This window comes from Triturus cristatus, chromosome 2_2 (genome assembly GCF_964204655.1).
Source record: "Triturus cristatus chromosome 2_2, aTriCri1.1, whole genome shotgun sequence".
In the NCBI taxonomy this organism is placed as follows: Eukaryota; Metazoa; Chordata; class Amphibia; order Caudata; family Salamandridae; genus Triturus; species Triturus cristatus.
The window spans coordinates 523,555,781-523,582,542 of NC_140582.1; the positions used below are offsets into that span (position 1 = coordinate 523,555,781).

The 26,762-nt window shown below is 42.9% G+C and overlaps 1 protein-coding gene across 5 annotated transcripts in view; it reads left to right on the forward strand.

The window, feature by feature from the left end:
- DCLK2 (doublecortin like kinase 2) overlaps positions 1-26,762 on the forward strand; it is a 378,330-nt gene that overhangs the window by 60,800 nt on the left and 290,768 nt on the right. The gene's annotated exons all lie outside the window — the stretch shown is intronic.

A 26,762-nucleotide genomic window follows, 5' to 3' on the forward strand; every position in this document is an offset into this window, starting at 1 on the left:
TCAATGGCGTTGAAGCAGTGTGATATCCGGTTTCCATCCCTACCCCTTTGTCTTTTGGATTATAAACTTGCAGCTAATGCTAGGCCGTTTAGGGATACATGGACCAGTGCAATGTGTTTTTTTTTTCTTTCAATGTTTTCTCTCGATAGGGAAAAGGTTGCTCCTGTGGAGATAATAGTAACTAAAAGACAACGCCTCAATTGGTAATCATTTATGGGGGCAAGTACTAGGAGAGTACCAATCACACAGGGAAGGGAAAGAAGGGAGACCACAAAAAGTTTCAGTAGAAAGTAAATTCTTTGTTGTACGTAGTGATCTCAGCACAACAATAGAGTTTATGTGAAAGTAACAAACACACAATTGTGCACTGAATGCGCTGTGATAGTGAACGGTGCAATGACACAACGGGGTGAAAAAACAGCCTGAATGGTGCAGGGATTATATACAGAAATAGTGGTCAACACAATAAGGATTATATACAAGGAGGGTTTTTTCATTAAGTCTGTTTAAGTAGACCACAATGATGCCGTATACGCTGGACAGTTGGCGTTTCGACCTGTTCAATTCCAGGTCATCATCAGGACAGGGATACTTTATTCAAAGGAATACTGTACAACAAGGGTACAGGGTTATCCACTGATGAGGAGGAGCCAAATTTGCAGGGTGGATGGGTCCTCTGGAATTGGACCATCACTTCAAGTTGCGTGGCCAAAGGTCTATCGGGAGAATGAATAATGTGTAAGACAGAACAAGGATGGGGCCGTGATCCTGTGTAGTCGGCGTGGCAAACAGTCCACGTGGGGTTCAAATTAGCAAGGGTACAGGGGAATGAAGTAGGTCCTGTGCAATCGGACCGTAACCTGTTGAATGAATCCTTGGATGTGAGCTGCTCGGTGACTTGTTAGCGAGTGCAGCAAGTGGGCAAGTGAAGTGCCGCGTTCAACAGGCGGGGTGCTGTGAATGTACATTTCAAATGCGGCAGAGGAATAACGTAGGTCCGGCGCAATCGTGTGTCACGTTGACAGCACCCCTGGCTGTTGAACGTGGCGCTTCACTCACTCGCTTGCTGCACTCGCTACTCGGGCACCGAGCAACCTATATCCAAGGATTCATCCAACACTTTACGGTCCGATTGCGCCGGACCTACATTATTCCTCTGCTACATTTGAAGGCTTTCCTGTGGCTGTGTTAAATTAGACTAATTTGGGGGAAAAAAGCATTCCATACGGGTTCAGTCTTTCAAACCCGTTTGCATTTAGAACAGTAATTTGTTAAAAAAAAAAAATGCATCAGTCGGGCCCTTGAGACCCAGTGCACTAATGGACCTATTGAGCCGGTTTTTCAAATATTGAATGTTAGAGTTACCGTATAGTGCTTTCTATGTCGTGGCTATTGCAAATGTAAACAATTTTTGTAGGGTTTAACTTTCCCAGAGAAAGATCTCGGGCTCTTATTCACGTTTGAAGACTCCTTAAAGGACAGACATGGTACTTAAATATGGCTTGATATAAATCGTTTAAATGTATTTTTAACATGGGTTTTCTGTTTTTATGTACTTTAATTATCAGTCAAGGATCGTTAAGGCACCTCTAAAACCCTTTTTACAGTGCTTGATTCTTATAGTTACTGTTATAAAGTGTGTTCTGATAAGGGGTCAAAGTATGGGCTTTAGGTGATTTTCCAAATTTATGTACCGGCCGGACATTAAAATATTGATATTGCCAATAAAAGCCAGCCAGAAGTCAACCCTGTCTATAACAATTAGTAATTTGATGGGACTCCTGCGATGTAGTTGGTAGGGAGATTATACTTCAAAGGCGAAGTACTGTTGAAAGCTTGCGTATTCTGGGCGAGAGGCATCTACAAATGTAACAGCACTGAGTTTTTCCTTTTGCCCGTCATGAACATAACATATAGCAGTCTCCAGCCATGGAAGGTGTCCCTCCCGTTTTGGAAGGTGTAAAGCTGGCTCCCATGTGTTTATGATGGGAAGTTGGGATGGTAGTCATACACAGCCCATCAATATTGTGTGTGTGTGTGTGTGTGTGTTGGTCATTTGTGTTTTTGTTTACACACTTTGAGTCACTGGTATTATTTGCCTTGTATAAACACAGGGGACAGTGAGCACTTTTTGTTACTTTATTTAATTTGTCTATGTGCAATTTTTTTTTACCATAGCTATCTGATGGGTATTAAAAATAATTTCTAGCTGGTGAGAGGCTAGTGGCTCCTCAATTACCATAATATGATATTTTATAGTATCATTTATTAAACACGAATTTTGGTTTTTTTTCTTCATGAGTTTCTAGTGCCCCATTGTTTCTCTCATAACTATATATACCCAGATTCCTATTTGGGCATATTGGGTTGCCCTTGTATTACTGCTATATCCCGGTCTCCTATGGCATTTCTTGACAGCTGATGCATGGTTTAGCTAATATGACCTACATAGGTGAAAACAAAAATTAAGTGCAAAATGTGGCTGTGTTTTTTCATCACTTCATTACTTGGTAGAGTGCATAATTCCGTCAGCTTTTCAGTTTGAAAAAGTGAAAGGTGTGTGAATATTCAAGGTGTGCATGAAATACAACGTGTATATGCCCACCAGGCTGGAGAAAGGCATCCACAGCCATGCCTCATTCTATCATGCGACAGAATTGCAGCTGCACTGGGTTGCATTCATTGCACCTCCCCCCCAACAAATGTTGGATTTGTGACAGAAGTAGAGGTGATTCAAAGAAAGCACTAATCCATGGAAGGAACATCATTTGAAAGACTCTTAATCCCTGCTTTTACTAACATGCAATCTGTACTGTTGTATACACTTTTGAGGATGGGTATACTGGTACTACCCATCAGGAAACAGGCGCATAATGTCGCTAAGTTTTAGCTGCACATCTTCTTGTTCCTCACACTACATTTATGATACTAAATGGGTTTCATTTAGGTGGTCCGTGGTTAGCATGAACATCGGGCCATAATGTATTTACTTAAGATGGCACACTTTAAACTAAACCCTTCACGATGGAGTGAGTCCATACTGCAATGCAGCGAGGGATCTGACGAAGCCAAAGTTAGGCTTTATACAAAGTTATGATGCGGGATAGGTCACTCTTCAGAGAATCACTTCAGTGCCTTGGCTCTAAGAATGTCCATTCTTTTATGATGACAGAGACCCATTTCCCTTCATCTCTAAAACCCTACAGCTGTTAATGAACATGGCACTTTTAAGGGTTATTTCACTTCACAACAAAAGATAACTTATGTCTTTAATAATAATCTGAGAGATGGCAGGACCACTGTTTCCTTAACCACTTAAGACACTGGTGCCAAATGCATACTAAGTACATAATGAATCGTCACTGTTGAGGTTGAGAATAACCCTAAAATAGCGAGAATTAATCCCATTGGACAAACCTCCTCTTCAGAGATCAGTTCTCAAACCCACTGTGTGCTCATCACCCAGAAAATTAAGTTCTAGATATACAGAACTGGCCAAGCCAGTGCTCAAAAACAGGACACATGGTCGAAAGAAGACTTCTTCGGCTGCTTCAGAAACCTTGAACGCTATATGGATTAGTCGAGCATCTGTCCACTAGGTCGGAGCATCCAGCCCATGGCAGACCGGGTCACTGCAGCTTGTGTCCCAGAAGTACAGAGCGTGAATGCAGTAGATGCCTTGCGTCCACTCTACTTCATGGCCTTACTTACTGTATGCTAGGACTGCACTTATTTTTGCAACTGCAACGACCAAAATATCTCAGTAGATTTCTTGGCGCGAGATGAAGTGGGATGGTTGCTATAGCAACGCTAACATCTCTCTTGCCCACACCTTCCTCGTTCCAATCTATGAGATAAAACACTCTTTCAAAAAATGATTCTTGGCAGCTGAGCATACAGAAAGCACAGGAACTCCACCATTCACGAGCCAGAGTGTGGGTTGAATACCATGAACTGCGTTAGGTGTGGCCCGCTTCGCATCTGCAGGCACATTGACACTCATGTTGGACTGTTTGCATGTGTGTTGGACGTGTGATCCACCCCTGCAGTTGTGTTCTAACTCTGAAATGAGTAAAATCCCTCCCTCTGTCGAGTCCTCAAAAATACAGGCAGCTATTTCTGTAGTCCTGCCTAAATAAGATTTACCTTCTATACAAGTTAACGCTTACTGCTTGTCTAGTTCATGCAGTCTTCATCACAACTCCATATTTAGCAGAATTATTTCTTTTGAGATTGGCTCGCATACCATTCCTCTACTATAAAAAAAAAAAAAAAAAGTTCTTCACTCCGAATTGGTCTGCGATGCCAGTCTACATTCATATTCACCACGTGAATGGTATACTTACATTAATATATTAAAATAATGCAGACATTTGTAAGATCAAAAATGCTTACAGAGGATGACCATGGAAGAATAAGGCAAAGCTGTTGCTAGCCGTTGACATTGCGGTGAAGCAACACTAGTGACTAATTCTAAGAAAGGGTTTTTCACACTGTCAGTGCCACATGCTGTTGCTCTCTCCTGCCTCCTTGAGTTGCTTGATGGGTACTAACTTGCAGAACCTGACACAAGGTGTTTAATTGGTGTTGTGCGGTAGACAGTGATCAGACAGACACGCACTCTACACGCACTCTACACGCACTCTACACGCACTCTACACGCACTCTACACACACTCTACACACACACACTCTACACACACACACTCTATACACACACACTATACACACACACTCTATACACACACTCTATACACACACACTCTATACACACACACTCTATACACACACTCTATACACACACACTCTATACACACACACTCTATACACACACACACTCTATACACACACACACTCTATACACACACACACTCTATACACACACACTCTATACACACACACTCTATACACACACACTCTATACACACACACTCTATACACACACACTCTATACACACACACTCTATACACACACACTCTATACACACACACTCTATACACACACACTCTATACACACACACTCTATACACACACACTCTATACACACACACTCTATACACACACACTCTATACACACACACTCTATACACACACACTCTATACACACACACTCTATACACACACACTCTATACAACACACACACACTACACACCTACCTCTCCCCTCCCTCTTGTACATGAGCTCCCTTGATAGTGAAAGGGTCAGTTTGTAAATTGATACCTTGGAAGGAATCAAAGATTGGGCACCCAGCATGATGCAGACAAAAAATGTCACCCACCCGAGGTTGCATAATGAAGTGTTTGGTGATGATGGCACCTGCTGACACTCTGGGTAACATCATATAGTGCAGGTGATTTTAAGAAATTACAACACGCTCAGGAAAGGTGAAATTGACTCTGCCAATAATAATGCTTCAAATGCAGGCTCTAACTATTCTTGTTTGTTTTAATTCTATGTTCAGTGACGGGTACCCGAAGCAGACATATATCTAGCATATTTATTTCTTTAAATTAGGTGAGAGTAGGGGATGCGTGTTACTAATAGCTTTATTGTCTACGTATTGTCATGCATGCACCACAGTTTATTGGCTTCCCTCCATAATGCAAACTTGCTTTTGTCTCAGGCCCATAACTTTGAGGCGGGCAGCTAATAGCAGAGGTCTTCTCTCAATTCTGTGACATTAATAACTCGTTTGAATAGATGTGGCATGTGGAGATGTTCATGTTAATGGTTTGCATTGCCCAGCATTGTTTGCTTCTGATTGATAAAGGTGATAAGACTGGAACCCTTCTCTGTTGGGCAACAGATCTGGGAAAACATTCAGCTGCTGTGCTGGGATGTACTAGCTGTGCCCACTATGATCTCTTGCACTTCTACCTCTGGGGATAGGACACCCTTCACATGGTCATTAAAATGTGGTTAGTGCACTCCTCTGCAAAAGTACTAGCGAGACCTGAAGGAGGCCTGGAGGTAAGTGAAAGGTAGACCTATTTTTCCCTTTTCGATAACTTTTCTCAAAACTCCCTTAACATTCTTTTGAGACCTCTAGACTGTAGAGGTTTCTGCCTAATTGACTTATTACCAAAATTAAGCCAGTAACCTCATAGGTCAATACGTTATCCACCTTCTTTTTGAGTTCCGAGTCGTTGCCATTTAAAAGGGCCCAATGATTCTGACACGAGCATTGATAGAGCAGCTTGCTTGGCAATACTATGTATCCACAGCTGCAGCACACAGGGATTAATTGGTTGCTGGGGCACTGCCATCCAAATACGTCTAGCATCTGCATTTAAATAGCCAATAACTTGTCAAACCTTCAAAGAATGAAATGTACCTTTATTGGGGCCTATCGCTTTCTTCGAAGAAACGCCATTAAGGGCCTATGTAAGGGTGGTTGGCTAATTTCAAATGGAGGGAAGGTCTGAATGCCATTCATTCCTTTACATCTGCCCATAAATTTGCAGATCCTAAAATACAAATGTTCCCCCCTATTAAAGTGGAAGAACAGCATTTGCATGATCTGAGAAGTAGAATGGCATTCAATCTGAAGTTAAGCAACCCCTGTAAATTCTGAACAAAGCCCTCCTGCAAAAGGGACATCAATAATGGTAGAGCTTTCCCCACATAATAGACTGGTAACCTGCTACCCCAGAGATCCTATGCCAGCAGAATGAGACGGCAGAAGCATGTCCGTGTTTCCTCGTATTGCAAAGGCTTCCTACGTTGCTGAGGCACTAGTAGAAGCTTCAAACCCCTCAGTTGAATAAAATTCTTCGGTGTGTTTAGATCTAAGGTGCTAAATGGAGAGCAGCCTTGCCAGTAGCTTATCAAATGAGGCGTTCATACTCTTTTAGGCAGAGAACGGCACCAAATTAATCTCGTTGCTTACAGAAGTCTGTAGATCTGCATTAACCTGACCCTCAGACATTCAGTTCCCGTTGTCCTCCTGAGGCACTGAATCAACTGACCAAGTTAAAGGTCCTACTTCTCCCAACTCTGATATCCCAAGAGCAAAGGCACCTGCTTAGAGTAGAAAAACAGCAAGCAGCCCCCCAAAGTCCCCAGTTAGCAGGCTGGACTATGTTCATGAGGCAAGCTCAGCAACACAGACCTACAAAACCAAAGTTCGCAATCCCACTTCTGGAAGGACTGAGCAGGCCCTGGTGTGCAGTAGCAGTGACTCCCAGATCTCAACAAGCATTGTCCCCAAGCATAGTGGGCAGACCTCGCCCATGCCCAAGGGACCGGCAGCTTGCTGATGGCACGAATGTGCAGCTTGTCCTTCATCCACGAGTACCAGTTGTAGGCCAGGGTGCAGGAAAGATAAAAAAGCACTCACCTCACAAAAATCAGGAGGAACAGCGAGTATATTAAATTATTACATTTGTAAATTGGCACAATGAGCTGAACCCCTGACCGGAGAGAGGCAATCAAGAGGAAGTAATGATACAAGAGTAGAGCCTATTTTGTAACCCTATAGCCTCATTAGAGGTAGAAGTGTTGTGACCTCTTTGGCCGTAATCAGTAGAAGGTCACTTAAAGAGCACCACTGGATTTATGCAACAGGGGATGGTCCATTTCTGCGACTGGATTGACTAAATTATGGGGGAATAAAAGGCAAATTATGCAGTGCACTGCAGAACATTTTGTAACATTATCACTGCCTTCTTTTTTTTACACCCATCCCCACTGTCTGGGCAAAGGGTTCACATCATATTAACAGTTTGACACTCAAATACAGCAAAAGGCAATTCAAAGGCGACTGGTCAACTTCTGTGACGGAACTTATGCTGCGTAGCAACACGTTTTACTGCATGTCTGGTGACTTTGATCTGCTTGAGATAGAAACAACATATTTTTTTGGGGGGGAGGAATTTGGTAAAATCTGCAAATTACTAGATGGACTAAATGGCTAATGTGGCAAATGAATAGTTATGTGGCAAACGTGGCAGCCCCAGAATTGCAGAATTTCAGTGGCCCTGCTTTGTTTCCTATTGCTCTGTTTTCTTTGCTGATTGTGGAGTAAAGTAAGCGAGACAATGCCATCATCGAGTTTCAGGTCTGCTAATAGAACTCTTTTCATGATCTATAAATATTGTCTGTTATTCATACCTTTGTGTCATGTTCTTACCTTATGCAACACTACTTTCCCAAATACTTGCTTGAGGGTTTTCTACATTATATGGTTTCCTTTAATTGTGGCTTGTTTTCCTTCTACAGATTTCCATAAAATCATACAAATGCATATATAATGACCCTAGGTAATTATATAATCAAATAGTAACAAAAGCCTGTCTCTGGTCTAAAAGCAGAGCCTCGCCTCTTCGCTGAGAGCCCTGCTGTTGTCTTTTCCTTGGAAAAGGCAGAATTGCAGCTTTGCAGCACATTAATTTGCGCCTCGTTAGACGTGACTTTTCCAAGGTTTATTCACACAAAAAAATCTCCTGTTCCATTCTTTTACGACCTTCCCAAGTAAATATCCTTTTAACTCGTCTTTGTTCTTAGGAGAATTTTAAGTGGCGAGAAATTGTTTATCAGCGAGATAAGTGTCGCTCTAAATGCAGGGCACGCCGTGCCATCTGCTGCCCTCACATAATAGCAGGAGGCTTTCTGCCCATGTCTGGAGAATTTGCCCGGTGCCCCACTGCCAGTGGCTATTAGCAGATAATGAGCCTGGTAAAACCTGTGCACTCGCCCTGCAGCTGCCAGGTTGGGATGCGGGGCGCTCCACAGTGGAGCTGAGCTTGGGTTTCGCTCCTGTATAATTAAATCCATTTTGGGGGGCGCGGGCATTGGAGGAGGGCCGTGGCGCGAGGTGCAGCCTGCTGGGGTGTAACCACCCTCGACCCTTGAATGACATCTTCAAGCAAATCGCATCGATTTGTAAAGCAGCTGCGCGCACACAACCGTCGGACAAATTGTCGGAGACGTGAGCGAAAGCCCTGAGATCAGATCCAGTCTGGGCAGAGGGGAGCGTTGTGTTTATGCTTCTGAACGTGGCTTCTTAGGCAGTGTGTTGTGCAGGTTCATTGAGCCTTCGGAGCAAAGGTACCAGTTCGCATCTAAGACCAGGGCACGAGTTGGGGGGAAGGGGCAGGGGGGGGGGGGTAAACGCGGGTGGACGGCGTCCACCCGCTCTTTTTACAGGGTGGATGCTCCGGCGTGGGCGGGATGGGGCTCTCTTATTTATGACTCCTGCCGGGCCCATAACAAAGGTCGAATTTGAGGTGTCATAAAGCCTCCTTTTGTTCGAGTCTCCGGGTTGGCAGCAGTCAGGAGCCTCCCACCTAGAAGCAAATGCATGAGCTGTAAGAACGTCAGATGTGTTGGTCTTTCCCAGTATTTGTACAAAATAGCATTTATATAAGCGCATACCACCCCTGAGGAGGCGTTGTAATAATTTAAATATCACTATTTTTTCTTTTAAAGCACTATGGGTAGAGGAAGTTTATGCTGACAAAAGGCAACATTGTTTTATGTGTAACTTACAAAAGTGTGAATCCTGTGCCTAAATCAGGATAGTTTCCCTGTATATTCGAAACTTGGTCAAATGTACTCATGATAGACCTGCTAAACATGTATGTGAGGGCATAAGATCTGATGTCACTTCTTGTGATGTCATGCGCTGGGATGTCACGAGCCTCACGCCATGATGCCACTTGCATACTGATAAATTAGGTTAGTCCCTCCACTTTTTATTTTTAGGACTTGTGCCCTGATCAGACGAAAAGTCTGGGGTAGACGCGATTGGAAGGCGTCCACCCACTATTTTCACAGGGTGGACACCGTCCACCTTGCCAATAAGTTGGGCCCCACTGATGAGCATGCTGAATTCATCCTGGTGTGATTTGCAAACACCGGGATACATTCAGCAGCGCCTGCACATTGTTGTCTGTTTTCAAACCGCAACAAAGCGCAGGTGGGGGCGGATGGGGCTTTCTGAGTTCAGACTCCTGCTGGGCCCAGAATAAGGGCCCGATATGAGGGTCATCAGGCCTCCTTTTGTTCAAGTCTCCTGGCTGGCATACCTAGAAGCAAACCTAGCCTCACACCTAGAATCAAATGCAGCAGAGGGGAAACAAAGGTTAGCACTTCACACATACTTCAGAGAGGCATCTTTTCACTTTGTTCAGGCTCTGTTTAGGAGATATGCCCAAGAATGTCCGATGTGTTGGTCTTTCCCAGTATTTACACAAAATAAATAGCATTTATATACAGCTTACTACCCCTGAAAAGGAGTTGTAGTAATTTAAATATCACTATTTTTTCTTGTAAACCACTATGGGTAGAAGAAGTATCCACTGACAAAAGGCAACATTGTTTTATGTGCAGCTTACAAAAGTGTGAATCTTCTGCCTAAATCGGGAGGGTTTCCCTGTATACTCGAAATGTGCTCCAATGTACTCACGATAGACATGTTAAACATATATGTGAGGGCCAGGGCACAAGTCCTAAAAAAAAGAAGTGGGGGGACGCTGACGTCACGACAGGAAGTGACATCACAAAAGGTGGCTTGCACCTTCAGACTCATTGCCTCCCCTCGCTCAACCCTTGGATGCGATTGCATCAGAGAAGCCAGGGCGTGAGCAGCGTTCTGAATGAGCTCCGATCTTGCCCCAGAGAGGCCAAAGAGTGAATGTGTGACTCCATTTGCTCCAGTTATCGAGCTCCCAGTAAAATAAGTGGGAGGACGCCATCCACCCGCGTGGTACCCCGACTCGAGCCCTGGTAAGGGCTCAAGATCTGATGCCACTTCTTATGATGCCACTTCTTATGATGCCACTTCCTGTGATGTCACACGCTGTGATGTCATGCACCGTGATTTCCCGTGCTGTGATTTCCTGCGCTGTGATGTAATTTGCATACTAATTAACTAGGTTAGTTCCCCCGCTTCTTTTTTTAGGACTTGTGCCCTGTTTAAGACCATCAAGGATGGACTCCAGACAGGGTCTTATTTTTTTGTCACAGGGAGACCCTCCCTCTCTTACATGCTTTCCAGCTCTCCCCTCTACTGCTCCTGAAAGGGTGGGAAACTTCGGGGTCGCTCTGTATTTTGCGGGGGCGGGGGACGACATTATATTGTATTTTCGTTCCCTTTTGTATAGCACTTACTACTATACCACCCCAGCCGATTGTCATGCCAGCGAGACTATTCTCTCTTCAAAGGAGGCGTGACCCAGTTTAAGGTGACATTTGAACGTTATAACGTCATGATGTGTGAGGAGCAAGTGTGTGTCTGTGCAAGAATGAAGGGAGGCCCTTGTGGTGTCAGATGTGTAACGCATCTAAAATGAATCTTCTGTAAAACGCTAACTCTTCATTTATAAGCATGGCCTTACATTTTGGGAGCAAAGCTGCAACAAAAAGGAGTTTTATCTGAGAGAGCCTGCATGTGGGAAGTATTCGTTGTCCTAGCCTACCCTCTCTGCCCACCCAGCTGTAGTGTGATCATGGCCAAGTCATCTGGAAGCATGTCAAGCGGGTTGTGGCCATAACTGAACCTAAAGCTTCACATGCTTGAGTGTGGAAGAAGGGGAAGCATCGCATGAATACTGTATTAAGGCTCAGTCATTTTTGAGCTGTAATATATGCGTGTATAGCCTGTTTTGACGCTCCTTATTTCGATCATTAAATGTCAGTAGTGGTCATGTATACTTCATGTGTGATGGGCAAGTGTTGCTTTAGATGGCAATTGGAAGACCTCGCAGCAACTTCCGCAGTGCTGACTTCTTCAAAACAGTGCTGTATGGTGGATGTACGTCTGGGGGTCGGGGTGGATTTACAATACACTCGGGTACCCCAGGAGGGGTACACATATGCCTCTGATGGGTGGCGATTTTTTTCGAAGGTTTTAAGAATATGCAAAGCCATCCGGCAATCTTTCAGGAAATCTAGGCGTTTCTTAAATTTCCAGGCCTTCAATTTACCCTAATCCACTGGTGGCAGACTGACCAGAGGACAAACAGTCCTCAGGTGAAGGATTAAAAAGAAAGTGGGTTTAAGCACTTTTTTTTTATTTTTCCCATCGTTATTCATATTGGAATTGTATTTCAGTTTGTAGAAATCATTTCCTCTACACAACCTGAAGAAAACGTGATTAAAGCACTTGTCCACGCTAACTGTACAACATGTCGCTATTTTCTTAGAGGAAACTTTACAAGTGCATTTAGATTAGAAAACACATTTCCAGTAACTGTCAGTATCCAGCAGCTTGCAGCTTTGTGAGTGCTCTAAGCATTTGTCGTAGACACCCCCCTTACACATGGCCCCATCATTAGCGGAGAGATCCACCCTAAGCTGAACGAGCGATATACACAACCCTATAAACATAACACCTCACATAGTAGAAAAGGATCACGTTGCCCTATGCCCTCTATTGAGCTGTACAAAGGTGCGTGCAGTGCTCATTTTATTAAACCTTTACTTCTAGGTGCCCCTTCTGCTATATTTTCCTGAATGTGTGCTGTCTGTTTGCTGGGTTGGTTGCAGTGATTGCCATCTGGCCCGCAGCCTCTCTCTAACTACATAGCAATTCTTGTAAAGGATGGTATGATTTGATGTGAAGTTTTGTAGAGCACATTTGAGATCAAGGACTCATTGTTGACATGTGATGGACTTGCTGACGAGTGTGGCTTTGATCTGCTCTTGCTGGATATCTGTCTATTGTACAATAAACCTCATCCTTCCGTCAGACGTCCTATTTCAATTTTTCTGAACCTCCATATTAAAAAAATTATCTACTGTGAATGTCAAAGTAGATCGTATTTGCAAATCTTGAAACGGTGATGCATTTGAAGTACACAGTTGCATCTGAATTTCAGCCCAGGTGGTCGATGTATACTATTAGCCATGGCTGTTCTCCCAATGAACGGTTAATTGGGCTAAAAAGGGGCCTGAATTTCCAGCTGTCTCGGTTTTTTTACTTCTCGACTCTTAGAGACTTTGCATTACCATTGCACAATCAATAAGTGTTTGTCAGAAAACAAATGCTGTCAGCGATGCACCCCAAGTGCATGACTGACGTCTCGCAGACTCCTTAATCATCGGGTTCAGCACAATTCTGTACTTTTTTGTAGTGGTCTGTAACAAATAAAACTACTTGTAAACATGGACGGAACTCTGGTTTCTATAGAGGGCAATTGCTGCCTCCTGGTGTCCACATGAATAATTTTGGTCAACCACAAAATAAAACAGCTGCTGTTGAGGGTAGTCAGCACTCCGGTACCTCTGACTCCCTCTCTTGCAGCCCCTACCTTTCGTATTTCTTCTATAAGAGATCACATGAGAACTCCACAGCAAACGCAACCATATACAAAGGTGTCTTGATTCTGTCTCAAAAAATAAAGTCTAGTTCACCAGATTCTTGGCATTCCGCCCCTACCCTCACTTCAAAGGGATCAGAGGTACAACAGCGCTAGGGTAGTTTCAGAGGCTCGAGCCCCTAGAGCAAAACACTTCTGGAATGTAAATCATTCTGATTCTTCTATAACTTTGTTTTTTCCTCTGAAGTCTGATGATAAACCCAATTGACGGGTGTCACTGACTGAACCATGCTAAACAAGCTCTTTGTTCATCAGAAGAGTATATATATTTTTATCAATCAATACACAAAAATGACAGTGGACCCCATATAGAACACGCACCCTATTCTGTATGTCTCCAAATTGTATCACACTGGAAAATATTCCTACAAATGTGCACACATTTCAACACCTGCTGTCAAGGTGCAGTCCCAAACCAGTACCTACATAGACAAAAAACATATACTATGGAGAACCAAATGACCATTCTAAATCAAAATCAATAGTCCAAAGATGATCAGATTTTCAATTCTTGAATAAATCCTTTTTATTATAAATGTCGATTTTAAAATAGTTCTCATATATGTGACATTCAAGCAGCCAACCCGTTTCATCTACAACTGAACTTCTTCAGAGCAAAATGTGACAAAACTATTGTCACCACCAGTCGTATGAATATGTTTGTCAAGTTCAAATGCTCCTAGTCAGACCAGTCACTTCAAACAAGGAAATTCCAAAATGGGCACAGAGGGGTAACAATCCAACCCCAACAGCAACGCTGGTATTGTCGGCACTGACTTTATAGTAACACGATCCAGTATTTTAATCAACATTTATAATAAAAAGACTTATACAAGAATTGGAAATCTGATCATCTTTGGACTGTTGATTTTGAATTGTCAGTTGGTGCACCATACAGTATGTTGTTGTATATATATTTGATGAATTAGTCAGAGACCCCCTTCAGTAGGGAGGGACCACGAATCAGACAGGGGCTTCCTAGCACATGGCATAGCAAGCGCTCTATTGGCCCTACAGCAGGTCATAAGTTTGGTCTCTCCCCATCTCCTAGTTTAGTAGTGGAAAAAAAGACTACAAAATGGAGTGAAATAGGCCCTTTAGTGCTACAGCATCTGCTCTATTATTGATAGCTATGACTGATGCAGCGGTAATTTCACAGTAATTTCTCAATGCAAAACCTCATTTACCTCTAATTTACCGCTGTAAAGGTACTGGACCCTTGCCACTGTATATTACCTTCAGGAGACTTTACATAAACATGAAAAATCAAAAATGCATTTAATATTTTAAGACAATAAAGAGTTGTGAGTATTTTTAAAGGGTTTTATTTTCTAGTTAAAGGTTAAAGTTCTCTGACCCTTTTTTCATTAGTCAAATATCAATCAGGTTACAGAATTGAAACTAGGAAAATAGAATTACTACAGAAGATATTACAGTCTGCATATAAAGCATCACATGTAGAAAAGAAAATGTGGCGCAAAATGTCAGTCAAAATTCTTAAAGAGTTTCTAAGAAAAGAGTGTGTCTTGCAAGGCTAATCAAAAATTAATAAATGGCAAAAATCTCCCATAAAGAGGAAAAAAATGCATAAGACAAATCTTTTCAAAACGAATTAATTAGTCAAAGCATAAAGTTAAAGTTTTAGCATTCTAAATCTACCTTCTGCCCTGGTCTGTTCTTCTCTGCCACTCTGAGCTACACAAGGAGCAAGACAGCCCCTCCTTCACAGACCACAGAGGAATGTGATCTGCCTTGCCACAAATATGACGTGCAAGGACTCTCTGAAAAAATATGAGCAAAAAGCCCCCACCTCCCTCTGTCTCTCCTCGGATGCAATCTCCACCCAGCTTGCACCCGCGACGTTTCAGGTACCAAACCCATATGATGTCTGGCCTCATCTGCTGCCTCTCCTCTCTCCTAAAGCTAAGGCTTAAGGCTGACACCCTCACTATGGGGTCATTATTTATACTCTATTTCTTGGCAGACTACACTAATAATGTTGCAGTTGTCAGTAAAGCTTGCACTGATTGGTTAGCATAGATGACATTAGGGTCTCACCATCCTGTTCTCATTGCAAATTCCAAACCATACTGATTTTAACGAATGAAGCATTATGATTAATACAATTATATGTCTTAGCAACATTTACTAGGTAAAATGTTTCAGTCTATATTTTCCTTCCTGCCACATCGCACGCAGGATAAGCACATTCCACAAACACTGGTACATTGGCAGGGTAACAAGAATGTACAGTTCACAGTGGCCTTGACCAGGTCTTCGCTTGAGGCAAGCTGGTATAATCTGCGCATGCTCTCAAATTCAGCACCATTCTCAGCCTTGCTGGATTCACAGGCAGCCATTTTATCTTAGGCCCAAAAATAAACACAAAAATAGTATTAATTTACGAAATAGAACCCATTCTGTTTACCTCCCCCATACTAATACCTTGTATTTTTCCTAGCAAAAGTTATTATTTTAAAGCAGCTTTTCTATTTGTGCACAACATGCAAAAATGTGCAATGTACAACATGGCATAAAACATGCACCAGTGCAAATTTTCAAAGCGCACACAGTTAATACATACGCATAGCAACATGCTCTAATGTTTTAGATAGCTTTTCATGCAAAATGCTTTAGCCCCACGTGTAGTGATGATGCATGGTTAATTTAATACACATTATAAAAACATGTGTTATGAACTGAATATGCATTGTTAAAATATGCAACAAAGCCGAAGTCTCTTAAGACCGGAATAGGGAGTTTAGATTACAAGGAAAATTAGCTGGGAAGAGAGAACATTCAATGATTATCTTCACAGCTAAAGAGGCCACTAAAAAAATGAGTTTTCTCTACACTGCAAAAACGCATGTTAATTCAGCACAAGCATTTCAGACTGAAAGCATTGACCAGGCCTCATTTTATGTCTTTCACTTTGCATTGCACCAAAATTGCCACTTTTAATAAGCATTTGTCTAGGCCTCATTTCATGTTTCATGTGCCATGTGTTTTCCACTTGCACCAAAATCTGTGTCATTTTAAATGCAGTCTGTCTGAAGCACAAAAATAAAGCAATGCCTAATCTTGATGAAATCTAGCTCTATCGCTCTATCATGACTCTGACTGGGCTCCAACCATGGTGGCTGAGGACGTTTGCCTCTGGTGTCCTGGGATTTGTCCTACTATTGCTCTGCAAACTGGGTCAAGTACAACCATTTCCTCACTTGACTGTCAAGCTAGCAAAGGCGAGCACTACAGGGTTTCTCAGCGGAGATAGTGTGGGGAGAAGAGCTGAGAACTCAACAGTCAGCCAACAGACATTTTATCATATTGTCTTGGACAGTGCTTATTATTTAATAAACCAAAGTACTTTAACCTCCCAACAAAAATAACCACTACACCATTCGCAGAGATGTGATCTTCTGTATGGCACTGCAACCTCACATTCCAGTGTTCTCTCTCCTCACTGTCGGGGAAATCTTGTGACTACAGTTCTCAGTGTACTGTGGGCATAGGCAGAGTGATTATAATTAAGGTTCCCAGTTTTCCGTTTTTACTGATTTTTACAGATAAATACAGACAGAAAACAATGTGTTTCCTCTCTGTATGTAATTTAAAAAATGGAAAAATACAGAAAATTGGGCTTCTTGTGCGCGACTCTCCATGTTGGCATTCTGCTTTCCAGGACAACAGCTGAGCAGATACACAGAATGGGAAGTTACAAAACTGGCCCTGAATTCAGGCATATGTTAATATATAATAATATTATAATGCTGATATTGGCTGTGGGTGTAATGTTTCACTATATTTGGCTGCCTAATTTTCTAAAACGCAAAAAGTAGCAAAGTATGAGTGCATGTTTATCAGTTAAATAAATGTGGAAATATAGCGTTTTACGGCTCTATTTTTCCCCAAACACAAAATAAATATGGATAAATACCAATAAGATGGTCAAAAAATAAATATGGATAAATACAGACGGAAATGCTAAAAAAAAAAAAGAAATACCATAAAACCGGGAGCCCTAATTATAATACACTACTGTTCAGATGTGTAATGGTTCAATGTATTGTTAAACTTTGTATTTTCTTGGCAAAAAGTCTTCAGTCCATTCAGTAGGCCCATCTGTGTGTTCTGGTCTCTCGCTCTCTGACTGCAGTTGAAGGCTAAGCCCCGCTTTTGCCTTCTAACCCTACTTTTACTTGCTAGTTTACGTTGCAGCTTTGATGGTGTTGCTGGTGCAGTTTGCATACCCAGTCTAGCACTAATGGCTTCACAACTGTGATGGCCATGGTGGCAAACTCAGAATGGAACAAGAACTACTAGACTAAGTTAGCATTGCAAATGCCGACACACAAACGCAAGCCAGTGGCCAGGTGCTCGGATGCAACAGTTATGGTGGTGGTCTCTGGGCTGATTCATCCTGATGGTGTCTTCAGCAGTTGTGATCTCTAGCCCAATGAGGGCCTTTTCACTTTGAAAGTGATGTATCTTCTCTCCCTTATTTCTGCAAAAGTGGCACCGATCTCTCTGGCTCACAGTGGATTGTTGGTTTATACTGTGATGCTTGTTTTTGCAAAAGTCTTGGTGCAGTTTACCCAGGAACAGCTCAGGGAGACTGAGGGACTTCTCGCATTACAGGTCACCCCTGGTTTGGTTGTCTACACTAGTCAGTTTTCTTTAGGTGCTCTTGCACACCTGGAACATGCTGGGATGATACTCGGACAGTTTCTCCAACTACAGGGCCAGGCACACTATTTCCCTATCAAGGTAGGCAGACTTCTAGGCAATTTAGGAAGGTCTTCTGTGCCGCCAACAGTATGTGCAGACTTCAAGTGATGTTACCTCTCCTCTGAGACTGTCAGGCAGACACTAGTCTCGGTCGCACATCACCTCTTTGAGTACATGCAAAGCACTTCCTTTGTTAGTCGAGAAGAACCTGGAACTGGAAGAAAGTGGGGTGGTTTGGATCCCACTTGTAGTACTTGTCCGCCATCTTGCCTCTGTCGGCCACACCCCTTGGATCCCACTTTTATTCACATTTTCTAGACAGGGGATCTGGATCAACTGTTTAAAACTTTTAGAACTTCTTTGGGTTGTTTCTCTTTCAAATGCCATGTCATTTTTTGGCTGTTCATTAGACACAGTGTTTGTGCCTGGTGATCGCTCTCATTGCAAGTAGCAATTGGGCAATTACCAATCAGGAGTATCAAAAATATGGGCTCAGCGAAGTGTGAGATCTCTGCACCTGGCTGTCATCAGCCTTCCTTAAGCAGTAATCTTAGATTTTAAAAAAAGGCAGGCCCTGCCTAGAAATCTCACCGTGAACAATAGAAGCTGTAGCCCCAACCCTTGCTTCTACCAAATGGTACAATTTACATTATTGCTGTATGTGTTTTTTCCATTGGCTCAGTTCAGAAAAGGATCAGTATTCTTCATTTTTTAAACTTCTTTAGCATTTTTAATGCCTGCTGGTACTTAGGTTTGTGTTAAAATGGTCTTTTGATGTAAGAATTGTTTTAACACTCATCATCTACAAATACTATGAATAAAAGGATAATATTTTAACATGTTACAACAAAAACTCACTTTTGCACACAGCAGTAAACTTTGCAAATTTTGAGAGTGAGTATGATATGAAAGTTTTATTAGTCCAATGATGTCTAATGATGTAGCTTGTAGTGTTTTTAGAAGTTGTTTGTAGTAGCACTGTTGTGATTGGCCTTTATTCAGGCTGAAGCTATTTGTGCAGAGTGTATATGATAAATAACCTGTGATTAGTACCAGGTACCATGTTAACCAGGAAGGATCAGAACGCCCAAAGAGACCGGCAATGGGCTTGCCAAAATCGCACTGCACATTCAAATAGACCGAATTTACAATAGGGCACTCGTGCAATCCAAAAATGAATCCGAAAAAAAATAAATCAATAACAGTTCGACAAGAAGGGCTTAACTTCAATCCGTCCATAGATATGCAAGTGTCCTAAAGAGGAGTCTTTAACAGATTTTATTCTTCAAACACAAAACCTCCAGCCCAGCCAACATGTTTCTTCCTGAGAAAGGACTTCATCGGGTAAAAAAAAACTTTTTGTTCCTCATTATTCACACACAAATGTGGAGAAGTGTTTATCTGTAGCCATGTATTGGACAGTATTCAATCACACTGAATCATCCATTAAAGATGTTTCCTCCTCGCATGTAGCCTCATACTCTCCCAGCCGGAATGAAAACATTGACCAGATATATCCCATCAACGGCGTAAGCTTTGTGAATCATGAGTTGTATGTTATTTCTAAAAGTGTACCTTTCGAGAATTAGGCAAATGATGAGGAAAAAATACCACAGTATATCCACTCCAGCTGTTCTAAGATATTGCATGACAAGTGCTTGCCTATGTGGCCAGTCTCTTTGCGTCCACCAGATTCGTCCAGTCTGCAAATAACTAATAAACTGATTCAAAATAAGCAGGCATCATGTTAGTGTGCCTGTGGCCTGAAGAATAAGAGGTGCCACCGTTAAGGCTCAAGGCGCACACACCCTACATGAGAATTATAAGTGATCTGCAGTGCTGTATGGTTACAGGTTAACCAGAAATAAAACCATTCATTTGGTAAATAGTAACACCCCCACACTGCAAAGCAACAAGACTGTGCCCTATATAAGTTATTAAAGCTTTGATTGCTATACATTTCTGTTCTATTTTGCTAAACCATTAATCTAAATACTCTTCATCGCTCATTATGTAAAGATGTGTTTGACAAAGGGAATTTACCACATGCACACATTATATTAAGAAAAATGTTGATGGAGGCTAGGTCTCTGCAACACCTTGAAAGTGAAATTGATCTGGTGCTGACTGCCCTGGGCTTGAATTTGGATGTCAGAACAGCTTCTGCCTGCTATTGGTCGATTCTGAGTTTTTCTCCAACTCAAGTTACAGGCGCGGAGAAACGTTTTTTTCAGTAGGAAATCCCACTCATCCAGGCTTTACCAGTCAGAGTATGGTCAAAGTTGAGGGTAGGTCTAGAAGATCTGCAGTTATCTAGGAAAAATATGTACTGAGTAGAACTTTTTACTGTGGAGACCTACTCCTTACGGTACCCGAAGTCCTCAAAAGGAGCTTCATCACAAGCTGAACATGTGCACCCTCACCACAACTGGCTAGTCCTTTTTCCTTTCACTTTCATGCACCATAGATGACCTACTACATTGCTGACAAATGCATATACGGTGACCTGTTCCTTGAAGAAAATCCCTGTTTTCCCTAGAGATTGAGAAGGGTCTATCACAAAGCCTGGAGGAGTGGAAAAGAAGCAGGACTCTAGGACAATAGTGATCGGCTGAATTTTCCCTCAACTGACGTTGGTGAGCACATTTGAATGTTACAGTGCTCAGTATCCATGGTCTATCTCAGCATAGCAGTGGTTGAATACAGCTATGGATATGCAATATCTTTTGTTTTAAGAAAGGAATCTAGCTTGTGTGTGAACTCTACTCCAAATTAATTGTCTTCAAGAGAGATTGACAGTCCTGGCCAAAGTTGGAGAGATTTAACATGCATCATGAGATCCTCACAAAAGAGCTAAATAGTGCATCCGATACTGCAATAACCCCCTTGAAATGAGGATATAATATTTTCATTTTCATTTACAGTAGTAGGAGCTCCAGTTTTTAACCTACGTCTATTGACGCCCTAGCTATTTATACACTGCACCTCTTACTGCCGCAGCATAATATCCATTTCAGACCGGCCATATTTTGACTCTTTCTGCAAGCAAAGCCAACACTGAAAATGGCCTTCGGCTTGAGGATTCCCCATTGGATACCCTCTAGTTTCTCATACCAACAGTCCACATTCTGAAATAACTGTTTCAATTCCATGAATATTTTATATATGTCCATTAGATAAATGCATGCATGAAATCCATATTTCAGGGATACTGCAATTGAAGAAGGCTAGTTCAAACATTTCTCTGACAAGTTTTTACGTCAATTATAACCTTGTTACAGAGGAACTGCTGGACAGACAGTCTTGGTTTTCATAAGCATGCTAAATAGACTTGTATAATGCCTCTCCGAATCATAAACCTTTTTCTCACCACACTCTCTTGATGAGTTCACCTTCTTTTTACTGTCATGCACTTTGTAATGTTTTACTAGCTTTCTATTTGTATCCCAACATTATTCTCTGTGGTTGGTATAGCCATGTATAAGTAAATGAAAATGCGGCATTCTGAATTTACCTTCCATTCTTCAGTGCAAGTTGCTTCCTAAAATCCAAAATTCTAGAATTGTCATCAGTTCCATAATATTTCATTACGTGGTTTGCTTGGCATTAGCTTCAAACCTGAAAAGAGTATCCAGAGGTTTTAACCTGGAGAGTGAAGGAATGTGCCCTCTTTGACTGCTCCTGTTCACAAGACAGAATCATTGTGTTAACCACCGTTTTTATCAACTTGGAAAGTATAGTGATCAATAGTTATGCTCATTCTGAATGTGTCACAATAAATCAATTTGCATTAATCGGAAGATCATGTGGGTTAGTTTGGTGTAATAAAGAATTTTTTTGTGTCCAAGGCCAATAAACATGGGGATTTAGATGGCCCTGACTTACGCAGGTAGTTTACTTATCATTTATTCAATATTCAGAATTAAGATTTAATTTCTGTGGCTTAAAATTGATTAATAACTTGCTTCCCTTTTCCCAGATGAGACTCCTGCTCATTCTTTCATTGTACTCTAGCTGCATCTTATCAATGAGGCCCGACAAGTCTGAGACCAGTCTGGGTTTGATTGAGTTGCCATCTAGATGGGACCTGGCCTGGCAGTTCCGTCTGGACTCTGGTTTGCAAATGGTGGGCCACTGTCTGGCGCAGCAGAGTGGGCAAATACAAAGGAGGGATAGGAATTTGCTGCTGAGGAATGACCAGTGGCTGAGATATATTCAAGTATTCTCATCTCTTTTTTTGCCATAACTCCTTTGCACCCATGTGCAGCTATTTTGTGCATGTTTTACAATGCGCCCGAAGTTACCAGTATTGTAGCATATAATTTGATAAAAAGACAGCAGTTTTAGCTGCCGAAAAAACAAGGAATGCTAATGTAGAGGGTGTCCTTAATATGTTTACTGCACTGAGGACACTGCAGACTCGTTTAGCTTGTTAACTTCAGACACAAATCTATCTTTGCTGGACTAGTGGTGCATTTCCAGGCCCATTATGGCACACAATCTTGTGTTCTGGCTTGAGGCCAGACACCTTTTGCGTCAAGGTTAGTATTGTATCTGGTCATTTTACATCCAACGATTACATGGATAGTGGGTGAGCTATACATTTATCCGCATCAAAGATGTGCTAAGAAACTGCAGCGTTCATGTTGTATCTCTGAATTTCTCTGGTCATGCTTATAATTCAGTTGGTTACGCTTGCGCCTTGTGATGAAACTTCTGGGTCGGCAGTCCCTGGTGATTCACAACACAAGAATGCCGAAGTCCTTATTGTCCTATTTGCAAATGAATAAATGGATTAGCTGGTGCCATATCTCCAGGCCATGAGAGTCAAGGTTCCTTCACTGTAGTGATTAGTGCTAAAAATTTAGCCAATCTCGCTTTCTGTCTTAGTCCGTAGTGTGCCTAAGAATTTGATTCTGCAAATCCAGTTTTATACCAAAAACCGCAATTTGCTTCATTGGGCACTGACCAATGGTTGGGTGCCTTTAATAGTCTGGTTGAGAACTCATCCTCTACTACCTTATGTTATGTTAGGAGTTTTTATATAGCGCGACAGCTGTCCCAGCAAAGAGGTGTCCCGACGCTGAACAGCAGAGAGATGACAAAGCGCAGAAGGGCGCAGGAAGGCCTATGGAGTGGGAAAGAGAGAAGTTTTTATGGCTTTTTTGAATTGGAGGTAGTTAGTGAGCCCCCAGATGTGGGCTGGCAAAGAATTCCAAAGGATGGCAGCTCTGTTCCAAAAGGAACGGCCTCCGGCACGAACCCTTCTCATGCGGGGGACCGCTACCAGGCATTGTCCCATGGAACAGATCTGGCGCGTGGGGGTGTAGGGTAAAAGTAGGTCGGTCAGGATTTCCGGAGATGCCAATTTCAGGATTTTAAAGGCTGTACAGATTGCCTTGAACTCTAATCGCCTAGCCACCTCACCTAGCCACTTCACCGGCAACCAGTGGAGACGGCGAATGGCACTGAGCAGGCTCTGCGCAGACCGAGGAGAGATCTTACGGCCGCATTCTGGACTCTCTGTAGCCTCTGTATTTCTGACTTGTTAACTCCCAGATACAATGAACTGGCGTAGTCGAGTTGTGACATAATCAGAGCCTGGATGGTGATCTGCCTGGTAGGGGCATTGAAGAAACCCAGGATGGGTTTGAGTCCACGCAACAGACCAAAGCAGATTCCCCCCACCTTTTTAGTTGAGTCTGAAAGTTGAGTGAAGCGTCCATCCTGACCCCTAAGTTCTTCACTGCAGGCTTAGGGGCCGGGGGCAGTGCCTAGGCTCTTTGGCCACCAGAGCTCGTTCCAGCGATCATGGTCCTTTCCCACCAACAACACCTCTGACTTGTTGGCATTCAGTTAGAGACAGTTGGTGGTCATCAACTCGGCAACTGCCACGCAATCACCGTGAAATTTCATGGCGTCCCGCTCTGGGTCGCTCGAGAGAGCCACCACCAACTGTGTGTCGTCGTCATAGGAGACCATGGTCAGCCCTCTGCTCTTGGCAACTCCGGCCAGAGGTTGAACGTAAAGATTGAAAAGCAGATGGCTCAGGGACGAGCCCTGTGGTACCCTCTTGGCCTATAGGAAGGGTGCTAGAGGCAAAAGGGGGAGCTATCACCTGAAACGTCCTGTCCGCGAGAGAAGATGCCAGCCACTTCAGTGCTGAGCCAGTGACTTCCGCCTCCGCCAGACGACGTAGCAGAATGGCGTGAGACACCATGTCAAACGCGGCACTAAGATCCAAAAGGATCAGTGCAGACGTTTGCCCCGCGTCTAAGGTTTTCCAGAAATGTTCAGTCGCGGCCAAAAGTGCTGACTCTGTGCTATGGCCAGGGCGGGAAACATTTTGAGAGGGGTCGAGCCTATGGTTATAATTGAGATACTCCATGAGGAGAGAGTTAACGTAGGCTTCCGTGACCTTCGCCGTCCAAGGTAGCAATGAGAGAGGCCAAATGTTTTCTGGCTTTTTAGGGTCTAAGAAAGGTTTTTTTGAGCAGCAGTTATTACCCTGGCCTGTTTCCAAGCCATAGGCACGACCGCTGCGCCGAGGGACCCATTGATCACCTGTTCCAAAGGATGTATGATAGTGGGTAGAATTTTCCAGAGTTGGTCGGGCTTCAGAGGATCAACAGGAGAGCCTGACTTGACTTTAGAACAGAGTGTGAGTAAAACATCTTGAGGGATAGGGGGGAAAACCTCAAGAATACCATTGGTATGATTGCAGGATGTTTCAAGGGGGCCAATCTGGACCATAGGGAAGCTTGTATAAATGTCTTCGACCTTCCTAACAAAGTGGGCTGCTAGCTCATCACACTGCCGATCAGATTTAATCAGTGGGCCTGCAACGTCTTTCTAGATTTTAAGATCTGATACTATCGAGAAGATGCTCTTGGCCGGGTTAGTGCTCTTGCTGATCTGCTCGGCGTGGAATGCTGTGCGCTCAACTTGGATGGCCCTATGGTATCTCCTAACAGCAGCACGGTAGAGATCCTTGGAGGTCTGATCAAACTCCCGTCTCCAAGTTCTCTCCAGCTTTTTTACAGATTTTGCGTAAGGCAGCTAATTTAGTATTGTACCATGGGTTAGATTTAGATTGAGATTGACGATTCATGGACAATTTTGCTGGAATTAGGCTATCCAAGGGCTGACTAACCCAGTTAGAAAAGACCGAATTGGCCTCATTGAGGTCGGCCGGGATGGCTAGGGAGGTGGTGGCGAGGTAGGTTTGGAATTGGTCCCAAATCAGTTTATGCCAGGGACGTATAGGAGAGAATGTTTTCACTAAATTACGCGCTGGCGTGATACCATGAATAGACATGGGGACTAGATAGTGATCCGACCAACCCATTGGAACAGGGGGTAGGACAGTGAGGGAAGGTGTATTTGTTAAAACAGGGTCTAATAGGTGGCCAACTGAGTGCGTGGGACCTAATGCTCGTTGATCAAGCTGGCACGCTGCGAGATCGGCCAGAAAGATCCTCACTTCGGGGGTCAAAGAGATTGTCCAGACGTAAATTAAGATCCCTTGTGACTGTGAAATTAGAAGCATTGACAGCCAAGGCGCTGACTGTCTCAGTCTCTGAACACCCTAGAAGGACCTGGGGCTCGATAGATCAATACGCCAGTCATAGTGTAGTTGGGATTGTTATCTTGTATCGATAAATGAGATGCTCTGCAGCTAACAAGAAAAGTTGGTCTACTTCTTTCTAAAAAATGTATTAAATTCTCATTTTCTGATAACAGCAAAGTACAAAGACAGATTTCAAAGTGAGCAGTTGTGACTATTACGTTTGACCTTGCACTGTCCATCATCTGAGATGCAGGTCAGAAATATTATTACACACCTCCTGATATTCTGTTTATTACTAAGTGATGGCTCCACTCTTCATCATGCCCTCCTACAAAGTAGTTTTCTTCTTGTTTTTAACAATTTAGACAAATATATGCAATCCCGTCCTTGTGCTTGCTGCATCCTGTACTGCTAAATAATTAGGAATGTTGAACCAATTTTGTCACAGAGAAATAAATGACCTATTCCCTGGGGGCAGCCTCATAAATATGGCACGTAGCGGAGATGCTGAGTGATCGCGATGGATCCTGTTCATGCACATTAGCAGGCGGCAAACCGGCTCTTCTGCGTTGAGATCAAAGTGACAGCCCTGCAGCACACACCTTTACTTTCTCTGGCAATATGAAATCAGTAAAATGCTGCCTCGCGCACCCTGGAACACGTTAGTCTGGAATTGCCGGTCTTCTTTTTGCCTGGTGCTCTTAATAACTAAACATTATAAAATGATGTAGTATTTTAGATGTAGTTGCGAAAGTGTGTTTGTGTGTGTTTTTTTTTTTTTTTTGTTTGTTTGTTTTTTGTTTTTAATTAAATCAATTGCCAATAACTTTCTTTTGTGATCTGAGTGAACGCAATCCAGTAAGCAAACCTAAGCCAGTCGTTTTTAGGGAACGGCTTCTACAGTCCGTAATGACATTTCCTCAACTCAGGAAGGCCCCATCTTCCCTTTCCATAAATGACATAGGAGGCCGGTCACTGGCTTTCTCCTTGGTCTTTGACAAGCAGAAGTGCAACCCTCTCTGACTTTCCATGGGTGTTCCACCTGCGACTTGGCAGCCTTCTGGGCAAGCTGTGAGTGTCTGTGCAAGACATTGGCCCACCTTCGACCTGGACATCAACAGACCATTTAGGAAGCAAATAT